The sequence below is a fragment of the Aedes aegypti genome, chromosome 2 (genome assembly GCF_002204515.2).
Source record: "Aedes aegypti strain LVP_AGWG chromosome 2, AaegL5.0 Primary Assembly, whole genome shotgun sequence".
NCBI lineage: Eukaryota > Metazoa > Arthropoda > Insecta > Diptera > Culicidae > Aedes > Aedes aegypti.
The window spans coordinates 274,744,967-274,761,996 of record NC_035108.1 but is presented as its reverse complement, the minus strand read 5'-3'; the positions used below and the strand labels follow the sequence as shown (position 1 = coordinate 274,761,996).

Genomic DNA, 17,030 nt, shown 5'->3' with positions numbered 1-17,030 from the left:
CGACTTAAGTGTTAAGTAGATGCCATATAATTATTATCCTTACTTTTCCCCGTAACGGAGAAGATTGTAATTGGAAATAAGAGTGGTAATAGTAGTTTACACAACAAGTTGCTGAATGATGATTTTCACAGTACGAGTCGTACATTTATGACGAGCGCTGTAAAAATCGAGTTCTGCAACGAGTCGCGTAGAAGACCACTGAACTCAGTGAGCGCTCAACTTCCGAGCTGAATAGACGCGTTTTTGCTATCGTTCCGTGGAAGTCGAACCCAAACCAAATTATAAATTTCGTTTTCGGTTATTTTTCTCGTCGCTAAGCCATCGGTGCCTATGTGCATACCGCAACTCCGTCATGGGCCGGCGGGAGAATACATTTCGCATAGACTTTTCAAGTGTGCCGAAGAAACCAGACGTTGCTAAAGTCTACAAATTTTGTGCGACGGTTCTGGGTCTTCAACCTTGTGATGTGTTGCGAATTCAAAACAGCAGAGCTCTCGGTGTTACGTTCGTGAAGGTTGTCGATCTAACGCTGGCGCAACGTATTTGCGAAGAACACGACAACCAACACGAAATATCTGTCGATGGAAAAAAGTATCCATTGCGGATAACAATGGAGGATGGAGCGGTAGAGGTGAGACTCTACGACTTGTCCAAAGATGTGTCCGATGAAAAAATCACCGAATTTCTCGAAAACTACGGTGATGTGATCGAGATTCGTGAGCAACGGAGCGGAATCGATGTCGATTTCCCAGGTGTCTTGACCGGCGTTCGAATCGTCAAGATGATTGTGAAGCAAAACATTGAATCGTGGGTTACGATTGACGGAGAGTTGACAGCCGTTGGCTATTTCGGGCAGCGTAACACATGTAAGCATTGCCGGGATTATGTGCATGTAGGACTAACCTGCGTGCAAAATAAGAAACTGCTTGTGCAAAAGTCTTATGCTGATGCCGCCAAGCAGATGAGCCACACCAGCCCCAAAGCAGCCCACATTACGATCGCCGCTGGTACAAACCAGGGCAACAAAACAAAGAACCAAACCGCTTCCAAAGCGAACCAAACTAACCCCGACTCCGTGCAGGCAGAATCAATGCCACCGCCGAAACCAATCCCGCAACAAAAGCCACAACAACCTCCACCATCAATCGCCTCCGAACAAAATTTCCCCCCGTTAGGTGGGTCAGTGACCGCCACTACAGGTCAACAGCCTTCTGCTAGCTGTGGAATGTTTCGCAGATCTGCTAGTGGAACATCAGATGGCAACGAAACAGATTCGTCCGTCGGCTCAGCTGCCTCCAAGCGACAACTCCGAATCCGACCACCAGGCAAGAAGCCCCGCGTGGAGGAGAACCAAGAAAACAAGCGAGAAGGAGGGTACGAAGCAATCTAATGGCTGAGTTCACCAGTTACAATCTCGCTACCGTAAATATCAACAACATCACGAACGCCACGAAAATCGAAGCACTTCGGACCTTCATCCGAACACTCGATCTCGATATCATTTTTTTACAAGAGGTAGAGAATGATCAGCTTTCTCTCCCCGGATTCACCGTCATTTGCAATGTAGACCACGCCAGGCGGGGAACAGCAATCGCACTCAAAGTCCACATTCGGTTCTCCCATGTAGAGAAGAGCCTAGATGGTCGTCTCATCGCTTTGCGGATACAGAACACGACGCTCTGCAATGTCTATGCACCGTCGGGCACAGCTGCCCGGGCCGAGCGGGAAAGGTTTTTCAACGGTACGATTGCCTATTATCTTCGCTTCAACACGCAGCACGTCATCCTTGCAGGAGACTTTAACTGCGTGTTACGTCAGGGGGACTCAACAAGTCCCAATACAAGTCCAGCTCTGCAGGCGACCGTACAACAGTTGCGACTACACGATGTTTGGTTGAAACTATATCCCAACACACTCAACACAAGAATCGCATATGACGGCTACTACCAGAATCCAGGCATGATATCGACCATCAACCGTGTAAAAGCACAAATGCTAACGCTACAACGTCAATTTGCGCAAAATTTCATCAGGATCAACGAAACTTTTGTGGCGGGAGAGAGCTTGTCCACCTTCCAGGTGGGCGACAGACGAAGGAAAAAAACTGTGATAACAGAATTACAGAACGAGCAAGGAGATCAACTTCGAGGCTCGCTTGAAATTGAGCAGCACATGTTCCGATATTTCCGGAACCTTTATGCGAGAGAAGAGACGAGACAAGACGCGGAAGAAAGGTTTGAAACTGAGAGAGCTATCCCAGCAAACGACGAAGACAATATTCCTGTAATGGCAGAGATCACAATCGACGAACTCAAGAGTGCAATCAAAACCTCTCAGAAACGGAAATCACCCGGCTCCGATGGTCTACCGGCTGAGTTTTACCAACGATCATTCGACGTCATATATCGTGAACTGTACTTCGTAATGAATGAAGCAATGACCAACGAGCTTCCCCCGGAATTTGCTGATGGGACCATTGTGCTGATCAAAAAGAGAGGCGGCGATGGGTCCGCGAGAAGATACCGTCCGATCAGCCTGCTAAACGTAGACTACAAAATTGTCAGTCGGGTCATGAAAGCACGATTGGAAAAAAATCCTACAGACTCTTCGAGTTCTGAGCGACGCACAAAAATGTGCAAATACCGAGCGTTCCATCTTCCAAGCTACTCTTTCACTGAAGGATCGTATTGCTCAGCTGATCGCGCGAAAGCAAAGAGCGAAAATGATCTCATTCGACATGGATCATGCATTCGACCGCGTATCCCACGAGTTCCTGCACCGAACCCTCCTCTCTCTGGGACTCAATCCAGATTTCGTCGACTGGCTCTCTCGAGTGGCAAACGCGTCTTCGTCACGGCTTCTGATTAATGGGCGACTATCTCAACCGTTTCGAATTGAACGCTCCGTGCGTCAAGGAGACCCGATGTCGATGCTGCTTTTTGTGATTTATCTTCACCCTCTTCTCACACGATTGGAGCGGGTATGTGGTGGTGATCTTTGCGTCGCATACGCTGACGACATCACTGTTATAGTAACAGCAACCTGTACAATCAACCGTATATTTGGTCTGTTTTCCTGTTACGAACTCGTAGCCGGCGCAAAGTTGAACATGCAACAATAGCGATTGATGTTTGGATTCATCAATGGGGATCCACTGACGATACCTGGTCTGCAAACAGCGGAGACAGTTAAAGTTTTGGGTGTTATTTTTACCAACTCCGTGAGACAGATGGTGAAATTGAACTGGGACAGCCTTGTGTCTAGAATCGCACAAATCATCTGGATGCATAGTATGCGATCCCTCACTCTACAACAGAAGGTGGTGCTGTTGAATACGTTCATCTCATCGAAGGTATGGTACCTCGCGTCCATAGTTCCACCACAGTGCGCGCACACGGCGAAACTAACAGCATCGATGGGAACGTTCTTGTTTCGAGGGCTGCCAGCACGAATACCGGTGTTTCAACTAGCGCGTAGCAGAGATAATGGGGGGCTTAAATTGCATCTTCCAGCAATCAAATGCAAAGCTCTTCTAATCAACCGTTATCTAAAAGAAATTGATTCCACTCCCTTCTATCACTCCCAACTTGCCCAAAACATTGCACCTACGACCGAATTTCCCTGCTTAAAACTTTTATCCCAACAAATTCCTTTGCTTCCCCATCACATCAAGCAAAATCCTACCAGCGAGCAAATACATCTTTTCTACTTGGATCAAATTGATTTACCAAGAGTAGAACGAAATGAACCAGGACAAAACTGGAAAAGAATCTGGAGAAATATCTCATCAAAAAGACTTTCGTCGAAGCAGCGTAGTGATCTTTACCTTCTAGTCAACGAGAAGATTGAACATCGAAGATTGATGAGCATCATGGGACGAGCCAACGATCCAAACTGTCAGCACTGTGTGGTGGCCATCGAGACACTGCAGCATAAATTTTGTGAGTGCCCACGAGTTGCTCAGGCATGGTCTCTCGTTCAACGGAAAATTACGACGATTCTGGGAGGGTGGCAAAGGCTAACCTGCTCTTAGTAATATTGTAGAAGTGAACCGAAACAAATCTCTAAAAATCTTCATTCAATACATCAACTATGTTAATGAATCAGTTAATAATAGAATAGATGTAGATGGACTAGATTTCATGCTGAATCTAGCAGATTAATATTTTATATTATCAATATGTTATTTATTATCCAGAACTAAATAAACAATATTTTACAAAAAAAAAACAACTGAAAATAGTTGCGTAATGATTATAACGGCAACGTCACTGCATACTTCAGTGAAGGAGAGTAGGATGCCATGACAAATTGGAGTGAGGAAAAACGGCATATTACGATGAGAAATTGCAAAAAGTGAATAACATGACAGTTTTCAATATGTAGTCTACGAAATACTCCGTTACCACGCGTTAGCGTTAGCGTAGTTACGGTATACTTCGTAGATTGGATACTAGCAACATTCATGTTTCTTTTTAATAATCTCATCCTGACTACTTTCAAGAACAAGGCAGGGGAGTATGCCTTGTTCAAATCATAAACAAGAAAACTAAAAGCATGAATATCGCTATTCCCGACCACGCCCATCTTTACCGTAATTTGGGATAGGGGAAGGAAATGTTGATGTAGCACTTACTTAATGAGAGGCCACCGACTCAGCGACACCCTCATAAGTGCTACGGAGTTGGAGGTTGGGGAAGGTATATTGTCAGGATTCGCCTAGAAAGCTGGCGATAGACCATAAATATTTGTTGTTTAAGCGTTTTCAAATTAATCTTTTGAATGCCGGCAATCAAAAGAGAAAACAATAGCTTATTTATAGTATAAATAGTATTTCGCGAAATGCTTGTCGATTGTGCAGTAATATTTTTGCTCAATAACCAGTAAAAAGCAAAACCGATCCCTCCAGGGTCATCGGATTGTATAAAATAACGATACGCGTAAAAAAAATCTCAGGCGACAAAAACACGCGCGAAACCGTGAGCAAAATCTATCTGACGACGCAAAACCGAACTGTCCTGCTTGGGCTTTACAAAGCACTACCCAGCAAGACGCTCCAAAACAGGAAAAAAAAAAAACAAAAAAATCTCCAGCGACGAAACCGTGAGCCAAATCTATCGGACGACGCAAAACCGAATTATCCTGCTTGGGCTTCACGAAGCACTACCCAGCAAGACGCTCCAAAACAGGAAAAAAAAATCTCCGGCGACGAAAACATGTGCGGAACCGTGAGCCAAATCTATCGGACGACGCAAAACCGAACTGTCCTGCTTGGGCTTCACGAAGCACTACCCAGCAAGACGGTCCAAAACAGGAAAAAAAAAATCTTCGGCGACGAAAACATGCGCGAAACCGTGAGCCAAATCTATCGGACGACGCAAAACCGTACTGTCCTGCTTGGGCTTCACGAAGCACTACCCAGAAAGACGCTCCAAAACTACGAAATACTCCGTTACCACGCAACGCATAAAGTCGGAAGACTAAAGGTTGAAAGCACGTCAAATGGTTAAAAATGGAGGAACAAAAAGTCAAAAACGATATGTTTTATGCTTTATCATCTTCCTTGAACTAGAGGGAATCGGTGATGAAGCTTTTTGTATTAAAAAACTAAAATTTTTGTGTCAGCCGTAAAGTTTGAGCCTACTTTCCCCTCCCCCTAGAACGTTACGTAATTTGTAACGGCGCCTCATTTTTGATCTTCTGTACATTTGAACTTAGCCGTCCGACCTTTTGACATACCTATGCCGTTTTAAATATTGCTCAATGCGTTCTCAATCACCAGAACTATTAATAAGGATCAAATTACTTAACTCTCTGTACATGCGATGGGGTAAAATTGATCCCATATTAAAATCGTAATAACCTCCCGGTTTTTAATCGATTTTAGATTTTTCTGCTGTTTTGGAAAGAACATTCAATTCATTAAAACACTTAAGCAATTTCAAAAGAGGGGGGGTGTCTTGGCGAGAATGGGTTATTGCGAAAAAAGAAAAAAAAAAGTGAAATTTTGACGCTTTAGACGCTTATAACTCAGAAAAAGTTTTACATAAAACTATACTTTATTCGGCAAATATTTGTAACAGGGGTAGGGCTACTATGTCGCACATTGATTAGTTAGGTATTCCACTGCATGATGGAGCTATAACAGAAAACATTATTATCTAATGCCCTGAATTTCATAATTTTAGAAAACTATTTTTCAACATATTCGAAAAAAACATGTTCGCAACAAACTACTCGTAGATACGCACGAATGTGTGCAAAAAGAATCCCAAATCGATTCAGACAAAAAAAAGGTACACCCCTTCAAAGTTTACTGGGGTCATATTGACCCCAGAACACAGACAACGGGTCAATCAATGATCGCTGAATCCATTTCCGTTTTCAAAAGATCATAACACGTCTAGTTTTTGAGATAATGGCTGTTGTATTTTTAGCAACTTCAGACTGCTTGCATGCAAGTTGACCAGCTTTTATGGTGATTTATTTGTTCAATTTTCCACAGAATTTAAACTTTACGTGTTAAGGAATACTTATTTATTTAATTTATAACACTTTCGATGCTCAAAAATTTTGATCTCTTAGAAAAATATTGTGTCTTTCCATATAGAAAGGAAAAAAATGTATGGAGACTGCATGCATGGTAAAATAAATGATTTAATCACAATTGAACCGTATAATTTAAACCAAACTATGTACTACATGAAAGTTTAGGCCTTTTTCTGCATGTTTAGTGGTTTAGATCACTAAGAAAACGATAAATCATAGCTTCAATTTCATTTGAACAATAATAAAACGAATACTTTATGAAAAAACTAAAGTTCGTACACACAAAAGTCAATTTGGACAAATTGAGATGTAAAATTGTGAAAAATAATGGATTCGTTCTGGTGGGCTTCGATCCCACAACTCCCAATACGCTAGACGGGGCGCGTTAATCAACTACGCCACAGAACAGGTAACGATTGAGTAGTGTTTGATCCTTCGACCTTGACGCTTGCTGCTGCGGGGGCGAGTGATGAGGGCAGGATCAAACATGTCGCGCGTCGGTAGTGAAGTAGTTAAAAAGTGATCGGTTCGATAGTAGTGTTTGATCCTTCGACCTTGACGCTTGCTCCTGCGAGGGCGGGTGATGAGGGCAGGATCAAACATGTCGCGCGTCGGTAGTAAAGAAGTAAAAAAGTACCGCGGATCGTTAGTAGTGTTTGATCTATTGACCGCGTCGCTTGCTCTTGCATGGACGAGTGACGAACACTTGTTCGGCGTACGATGCGATTATCGAATTATTTCGCGAATCCGGTTAGGCGTGACTATATCATGAATCGCATCACCAAACATTGGTGATCCCAGATTTAAACCTTATCCCACTAACCCAATATCCTTTCCATGACAACCGTGGAGATGCAGAGGTGATCTCGGTTTCTAGTAACAACGGTAGTCACACTAACATTCCTTCCCTTCCCCGATGACCGTAAGGACGTGGCCGGCGCCGTTATTGACTTTTAAATTTGAGCTCTCGATTTGTGCACATTGAAGAATGGTAAGCTAATCCCAAGCCCCATTCATTATTTCCCTGTGCAGCTTCGATTGTTCTGGTCAATCACGGAGTAGCAACTACGAATTGTATGGTCATCTATGCTTATGCTTATGCTCATGCTTACGCCACAGTACAGGTAACGATTATGCAGCGCAATCAGCCAGCCTGAAATCAAAGTCCGTCATGACCCCACATTCTCCTTCACAACACTATATCTCCTTCGGCTACTTTATTATTATACTTTATACAAATTTGGCGATCTGCAGCTCAAAAATTGGTTTGATGCTTGAGACACGCAATAATGTTTTTTTTGTTACGCTGTGTTAAATAAAAATATTTTAACATGAAGATCAGGAACTATTTATCTAAGAACCATTGATTCACAACTCGAATTTGTTCAAAAAATGATCGAAACAAATAGTTACCTATTATATACCTAAAAGTAGAGGAAAAAACGAATTTAGTACTATCCCATATAATTCCTCTAGAGTTTGTATTCTTTGATAGATACGCATATTTCGACCTCAACTGTAAGGCCGGCTTCACAGTTGAGGTCGAAATACGCGTATCTTTCAAAAAATACAAACTCTAGTGGAATTACATGGTATAGTACTAAATTCTTTTTTTTCATCTACTTAAACTATGTTTATTGAACAAAATAATTCAAGAATTAGGAACTTTTTACAACAATCAAAAGCTTTTTAAGTGTTTGCCTTCATCGTGAAAACTATAAAAAGAGAAATAGTTCTACTATAGGCACATGTTTCCCTATAGTGTCACAAACGATAATAAATAAAAAAAATATGAGTTTTAGTAGTTTTTTTTTATAATTTTTCTACAAAACCAAGATAAAAAGCTTTCAGATGACGTAGAAAAAAAGTCGCTGGCTTTATTTTTCTCGATTTTATACGAATATTTGTTATTGGCTATGCGACCAATAGCCGACAAACCGACCCTAGCTTCGTCTTGCTTTTAAGAGTACTCAATCTCATAACTTCAATATGTTCTAGCCTAAATTTCTAAAAAGTGAAATTCCTATTCCAAAATTTCGACCTGACTGCAGGAAATGAATTACGTATGTCGCACTTACAAAAGCGCTTTTAGAAATCTCCTTCACCTTCCGAGGCCCACAATCTCTCCCAAACCTGTGTAATTATGAAAAATTACAATCAATTTATAATCAGCTTATGACAAAAGTTTACCTGTCATCGAAACAGTGTAGAGTTATGGTACGACCGACGAATGAATTTCGGAGGAGTTCAACGTTCTCTTCTGCTCGTCGCTTCAAGCGACTGACTGTTCGGTTTACTTCCTACAGACCGAATCAAAGTTCAAGGTTGTGCCAAAATGCTGCGCAAGGCAACCGAGCTGTTTGAAGGGGTTTTTGGTCCGGCGGTTATTTATTTTTCGGCGATGTGGGGACACTGTTGAAACTGGTGATATTCGTTTTGTTTATGAAAGGGATTGTCGTAACTAAAATCCGGAATGATAAATTGTAAATTATTTCAACGATTTTCTTTTCTTTTCTTTGCAGGTACGAAGAGTCATTTGCTCTACATTTTAACGGAGGTAAATAAACTCACCGTAAGCGTTCAGCACAGTTTAAATAAACATTTCAACATACCACCGACCGCAACAAAAACCATTCTCGTTGACAAATGCATTGCATTTTCTCCGGTTTTAAAGCCACCCGACAATAATAGCCGAGTTTGCTAATAATTTCTCCCACCCAAGATGATTTACTGCAAATCGTAATTGCAGCCGCGCTAATGCAAACAATCATCCATCATCTTGACCTGCCAACAAGTGCCGTTCACAAAGCCGCGAGATGCCTTTGGCGCTTGGCAACGCCAACAAACGGGAACCCTTTGCCCAATAATGGCCAATGACCCTGGCGACAGTATTCGTTCACTCTTCTGTCCGGGGGGATGACACCGCACTCACGATTCGCACTTAATCATCATCATCATCGTGAAACCTACACGTTCATCCTGACTTGAGCCAGAACCCTTCTCGCATTTAGGCCAAGAATTCGACAATGACAGAGTATCTAGCTAGGTACTCAGTTCAATGAGTCACTCTTACCGGGACGGTAACCCCGCTGTCGAATACCGTCATTTCGGGTGTAATTGATAATATTCACTGTTTTTTATGTTTGATTTTTATAATGCTATCAATTTCTCAACTAAACACAATAGAATAAGTACAGCGGTGAATGTAATCTGGTACACAAATTTTAAATCAAAGTTTATTTCATTGTCGAAAGTTATTGTTGAATTTTAAGAAAATTGAGAATGTCTCCCACTTATTGCTCTCTGTAACAATCATGGTCTGCAGCACATCATGAGGGTTGGTTCAACATATTCTGCTACAGCTCTGATTTCAGGGAGGGATAACAATGCATGATAAAACTCATTAAATATCTCTTTTCTTAATTTGAAGTCTATCCCTACTGACCAATTTAACCCGATTTTACGGTACTGGTATATTTTTCGCGCATGGAGCCCTCTCCAATATTTTTTTCGTGCATTTCGCGACCTCCCAGAAGCGGGGGTTGTCTCCTACAACGACAACCACCGCCGTTGGTACTTGACAATCTTGACAGTAAGAGCTCTCCAAAGCTTACTCTACCGGATGAAGCTAAAGCTTCTCGAGCAAAACCCCACAAGACAAAAATCTCTCAATCATCTTAATTAAGTTACCTTGTTCGGGTTAATGAAGCCAATCGCTAAGATAATTACCTTTTAGATCCCATTCGAAGATTAGAATTCTAATAAGCGACGGACTGCGGAGGAGCGTACCCGGTAGACATTGCTGCAGCTACCTGCAATATAGACTTGGTGCTGTAGTCGTCGGTGCGCACAAGAGTAAATCCAGGAGTCGGCTCGAAGCAAAATGGGGCGTTTCATAATCTGCGGCGGCGGCGGCTGTTTTCTCGTGGAGATTAGGTTGTCGTTTTCCGCGTGGCAAACTAAATCAATGCTAATCTGGCTGATCCGCGTGCGAGTTTCGCAGGTAGAGAGCACGGTGCTTCGGTAGTTGCACAGTGGTGTAGTAAGGGGAACGTTAGACCCTAGCGATTGGTATTTGATTTTCATATTTTACGAAAAGCTTCTATTCTGCATATGAGGTACAGTAACCCCACGCAGTTGAATCACCCACAATTTATGAATCAGCAGATTTTAGAAGGCAAAATTATTATCAAACTTATCACAAAACATCACAGAATCATTTTTACTGATAAGCAACACATAGTGTTCAGTCGTTTCAATGCTTTTTATCTAAGTAAAAAAGCTCTAAATAGCGGTATAAACCAACTATATTACTAAACTCTTTTTGTAGCTATTTGGGCTGTATTGTTTGGTAACTTTGTAAGCCGTGTGGCTATTGACGCTTGGCTAGAAACGACGTTTTAAAGTATGTGTCAAAGAGTTTTTGTGAGAGATTAAACCCCAGACAACATTTATAGATTCAATAAACATAGCTATGAGAGATAAATGCTTATTTATACGGATTTGGCTATGATTTTTGAGTGAAATACTTGATCAATAAATCGTGGGAAATATACACACCAGTCACAGTTTATGAATCAGCGTTCAAACTACTAGTGCTCAAGATTTTTTATAAATGATTCTTAGTTTCAAATAATTTCCTATGTTAAATTTTGTTACGGGAGAGCAAAAGTGGTTTGCGACCGTTCATAAACTACGGTTTTTTTTTTTGTGGAAAAGGAATCTGAAAATACAAATGAATTTCCATGATTTTGAAAAAAAAAACAAATTCTTATGAAAAGTTATTTAGGGGGTTAAAGTCTTATATGGCTATTAAAATTCCAGACGTTGTTTGTGTAAGGGCTCAAAGATTATTATGTTGAATAATTTTTGGACATATAAAAAATCCTAAATTTGTGAGGAACGAAAATAACCAGTATAGATGTAAAAAATGTAAAGATTTTTTTAGTTACACCTGATAGGTGGGTAAGAAAAGAACTGGTTTGCATCCTCTCTGATTGATATCAATACCAATTGTTTGCCATTTTTATGATCACTTTTGTTGCACGTAAGTTTTTTTTAGATTAACTCCCAGGCTAAACTGTTGGCTCTTTTATCAGACATATTGAGAAGTAAAAGATATTCACACTTTTAAAAAATTAAAATATCGGACAACTTTACTAATAAAAGAAAAATTGAATTTATAAATTTTCATATAACACATTCAGCTTCAATAGACGGGGTTGGTGGTCTGATGGCTACCGCTTCTGCTTCATACGCAGAAGGTCATGGGTTCAATCCCAGGCCCGTCCTTTTCCTCGTACTTTGTAGTTATATATCTCTCACTTGCTTCTATATTCCACACTCAAACTATTCGTTCGTAGCAAACGCTAGAACCAGAGACGGACAAGAAACCGTTTCCCTAACGCTTCCTACTTCCACGCGCACGCCTTTCTTACGCCTGATACATAGGCAGTCTGCTAACCACAAAAGCAAACCTCTCTGCCATGCCTTTCCCCCAATCCATACACTCCCGCATGAACTGGCGTGGATGCAGTGGAATATACGGTCTACGTCTTCAATGCATCATCAATTCCTCCCCCTTCCCCTCATTGGTCTGCATTCTGACGTGGCAGGTGCCATTGTTGCCTAAAAATAGAAGATCACCAGTCTGGTATGATACCATAAAGGACTTATCGGAATTAGTCAACTTGACTCTATGGTTGTTGATTATGTTCTCTCTTTTATTTTGAAGTCAATCTTACAGCTAACCTCGAGCTTAATCTAGTACTCCACTATATTACGAGAAGGCTGAAACAACCAATATCAATTAACCAATCATAGAATACAAATTTAAAAGAAGGCGTTTACCAAACGGATGGGTAAACGTTTACATGTGTGTTCGCTGGGCCGTTGCACTGTCGGGTCAAATCAGTGCAAAGGCAAAAGTAGAAATTGTCTTTATGGGAATTGAAATATGAAGCTTCTCAGCATGAATGCGCTTCGTCATGAGAACAAAATAAGTTGCTCAAGTTGTGTGGTATGTGGATAATCGATGGGTTGTGAAAAATGAAACCTAGTCGATTAGTTGAAAAATGACATGTACCAAATGCTTTGAAGATGCAAGTACAGCTAACTTGCGTGTGGGAATGTTTTCCTAGAAGTTGAGCAATGTAAGCTGTCATGATCCTTAAATTATGATCTTTTTGAAATGCGTTAAGATAAACATGCTACACCATCCCCCTTTGGGTGAATGACGTAACGTAGTGAAGACATTCAATTCTTGTCAACATATGTGATATAAATGAAAAAAAAAAAAAATGTTGTTTCAATCTCCTTTACAATGTTAGATTATATTATTTTGATAGAATATTGGTAAATGTATTCAAAAACAAGAAGAAAAAATGCTTAATTAAATATCCGAATTTCTCACTTCTCAGCTTGCGCTAGGAATTTTGACCTATCTCATTTTTTTACTGTTTTTTGATTTTCATTATTTTTTTATGAGATTAGGCTCGGTTTTAAAACTAACACTTCCTAGGATTTAATTAACCTATTTTTATGAACTAAAGATAATTGATTTGTTTGTAAATTGATGATCTCACAATTTGGTTCTGTTATTGATTTTACTTTATATGGACCTGAATAAAATGAATCTAATTTACGTCTGTTTTCTTTTTGCAAATAAACTATATCTCCTATCTTGATTTGTAATGGGTTTATCGAACGATCATTTATTTCCTTTCGTATTTGTTTTTGTTCAAGTAATTTTTGTTTAACTATTTCATGTGACTTTTGAAGTTTGTATCTTAATTCTTTACTATAGAGATCAAAATTATAAACAGGATCAATTCTATCTGTGTATGTTTCGTGTGGTACTCTTGCTTTAACTCCAAAAACCAATTCATATGGTGTTAAACCATGATCAGTGTGTGGGCTAGTATTATATGTAAATGCATAAAATTGTAACCAATCATCCCAATCTGACTGATGTTCGTTGACAAAATTTCGCAGGTATTCATTTAAACACCTGTGATTTCTTTCCAACGAACCAATCGTTTGAGGATGATAGGCTGTAGAAAAAGTTTGCTTAACCTGTAATAGTTTACAAATTTGATCAAGGACTTCATTTTTGTATTCAGTTCCTTGATCCGATTTTAACTCTAAAAATTTTCCATATATTAAAATAAAATTTTCAACTAAAGATTTAGCAATTACGTTTGCTTCTTTTGTTGGAATAGGGACTAAAACTACATATTTAGTTAATTCACACTGTATCGTTACAGCATATCTATTATTATTGTTTGATTTGGGAAGTGGTCCTATAGTATCAATAGATACCACTTCAAACGGTTTAGACGGTGTATTTGTAATTGTTAATTTTTCCTTTGTATGTTTGGTAATCTTGTTCAGTTTACACAATTCACAGGCCTTTATAAATTGTGCTATTGAACTTTTCATATTTGTCCAATTATAAATTTCTCTCAACTTGAGGTATAGTCTGTGCTGACCTATATGTCCTCCAGTCGGTGTTTGATGGTAATTTTCAAGTATTCTTTTAATCTCATCAAGATCACTAATGAACTTGGGTGGATTATATATTATTATCTGCAAATTTTTTATAGATTTCAAAACTAGTTCTTTAAATGTTTCTTTGGGTACCCATTCAAAAATACAGTCATGACTCGATAGCGCGATTTTTGTAATTCTCTTCATTTGCATTTCTTTTTCTAACACTGAAAGTGCAAACACTAATGTTTGTCTTATACTTCGCAGTTGTGTTGTAATTCGTATTATTATTTTATTCTTTTGTGATGCTTCATGTAATGTAAAAATTAAATTCTCATTTTCCATTGCACTTCGAAGTTTTGGTAGTTTTCTAGTTTCAGTCGGATTCTCTGTCGTATAAATAACAAGTTGATCAGGCTTATTATTAACGGCATTGTTTTGACTTTTGTTTTCATCAGGTAGTTCCTGACTACGTTTAGACTCTTTCAGTTTTCTTTTTGTCATGGCTCGTGTATTAACAGTAAATATACTTTTAGGTTTTAATTCATCTGACGTCGTTACTATACGTGATAACGCGTCGGCAGTAACATTTGTTTTACCTTGAATATATTCAATAGAAAAATCGAAATCTTCCAAATCTAATCTCATCCGGGTCAGTTTGGATGTTGGGTTTTTCATATTAAATAAAAATACCAATGGACGATGATCTGTACGAATTACAAATTTACGTCCATACAAATAAGCTTTGAAGTAATCGATAGCCCAATGTATTGCTGTCAATTCCTTCAAAATTACTGATTTATTCTTTTCTCCAGGCGTAAAACTTTTACTGGCAAACGCTATGGGTAAATCGTTGCCATCAATATTCTGTGATAATACCGCACCACATCCTACATCTGATGCGTCGGTAGTCAATATAAATGTTTGCTTAAAATCTGGATATTGTAATAGTTTTGGTGACATCAAAAATGATTTTAGAGCATTAAAAGCATCTTCACATTTTGATGACCATTCAAATTTTATGTTTTTTCTCAACAATTGATTCAACGGGTATGCAATTGTTGCAAAATTTGGGACGAATTTCCGGTAGTAGTTACAAAAAGCTACAAACCTTCTGACTTCGTCACTGTTCTTGGGAACTGGATAGTTCTTTACGGTATCATATTTACTACTGTCGGGCAAAATACCTCTATCGGTTATTCTGTGCCCTAAGTACGTTACTTCTGTATTAAAAAATTTGCATTTTGACAAATTTAATTTTAAATTATATTTTCGAATTCTTTCAAAAACAACTGATAAGTTGTGTAAATGGTGTTGCATTGAACAACCTACAACAATTATATCATCGATGTAAACAAATGCTAGTTCTGGCGTCAACCCAGACATTGCAATTGTCATCATCCTTTGAAAGCTGTTTGGGCTAATGTTTAGTCCAAACGGCAATCTTGTAAACTGGTAATGACCTGATTGGGTCGAAAAAGCTGTATATTTTAAGATAAACATGCTACACCAGCATTTATACACTGAGGATGCCTGTTAGTCCCAAGCAGTCATTCGGTTGGTTCCTTGTGTAAGTGCAGCTGATCTGGCGATACTGGAGTGCATCCACGGGCGGCCAATCAAGCTCTCAAGCTCAAGCTCAAGCTCAATAACACATTCAGCTTCAAAATTTGCTTCTTCTCATTGGAAGAATATTGATGACTGTTGTTCGACACGAGGTCCAACCGCAGTTTAGTTCGCTATGGGTTGATCACAAACAATTTAGAAGTTTTGAATATGGATATCGATAGCAAAGCTCATCGATTTCATCATAACAAACTCATTGCGCAAATCGATTAATTGACCAACATAACATAACATAATGATCATGACACAAGCTAACCATAAGCAAAACACACTGAATCCATGGGTAGATGCATACAAATCTGAAAGGAAAGCTTCGGGAACTTATTTGGAAAAATTTTAGAATCCCTGTTATCGGTTCATGAATCAATCGATGAACCAAAACAAAGGAATTTGATGTGTAACACACATGAAGTTTGCAAGAAAATCACAGCAATTCGATATGGACGTTCATGAATCAATCCATAATTTTAAACACACAAATCGAACGTGTGAATTTTTATCACTGCAGTAAAGGCAGTCGAAGAGTCAAGCATTTACGAGTTCTGCAATCTAATCTGTCTAATTACACTACCTGCCATCATCCTCCAAATAAACATAGCATACATCCACATCCTCCATATAAGCACATTCTCCAAATAAGCATATAAATCCACAAATTCAATGTTCACTAGGCCCGCTCAGTGGCAACATTAAAAATCATGCAATGTCATGCAGATTCTTGAAATACTTGGTTCCGGTTCACCTCCGGTTATAATTAACGTTGTCTGAGACAGTGTTTTAATAAACATATGAGCTATATAGCATTTAATTGCGAAATAATTGAAAGTAAACAACTGATTCATAAATCGTGTTCACATTGATTCATATTTGTGGACAACTTTTTTGCCGATTCATAAATTGTGGTTTAAGACAATGTTGAAATTAGTAAAAGTTTCAAATGTTTTCAACAATTTTAATGACAACATTGTGCATGAACTGCATGTATATACTCCACTTTAGCATTCGGCATTGATTTCATAAAAAAATATTGTTTATTTTGCTCTCTATAATTTTTCAAATTTAAGCTGAACCTTAAATGATTCATAACTGTGGGACCAGTGTATACTTTTATTTTGTGATTCTACAAACTTCCTTCCATTTGCATCTTGTTCTTGGCATTACGTCCTCACAGCGACAAAGCCAGCTTTTCAGCTTAGTGTTCTAGGAGCACTTCCACGGTTTAACTGAGAGCCTTCTTTGCCAAAGTTTATTGCACACTGATCCCAAAGCCATATCTAGGAAGACAAAAATGTTTGCGCCTAAACCGTCAGTTTTAGATATACGGTGTCTTCGAGAAAGTTTCTCTATATTGTTTAGACTTTTTTTTC

The 17,030-nt window shown here is 39.2% G+C and overlaps 1 protein-coding gene across 6 annotated transcripts in view; it reads left to right on the top strand.

Annotated features, from left to right (window-relative positions):
- The window catches only part of LOC5572648 (ski oncogene), a 501,541-nt gene that overhangs the window by 341,613 nt on the left and 142,898 nt on the right, over positions 1-17,030 (top strand). The window lies entirely within an intron of this gene.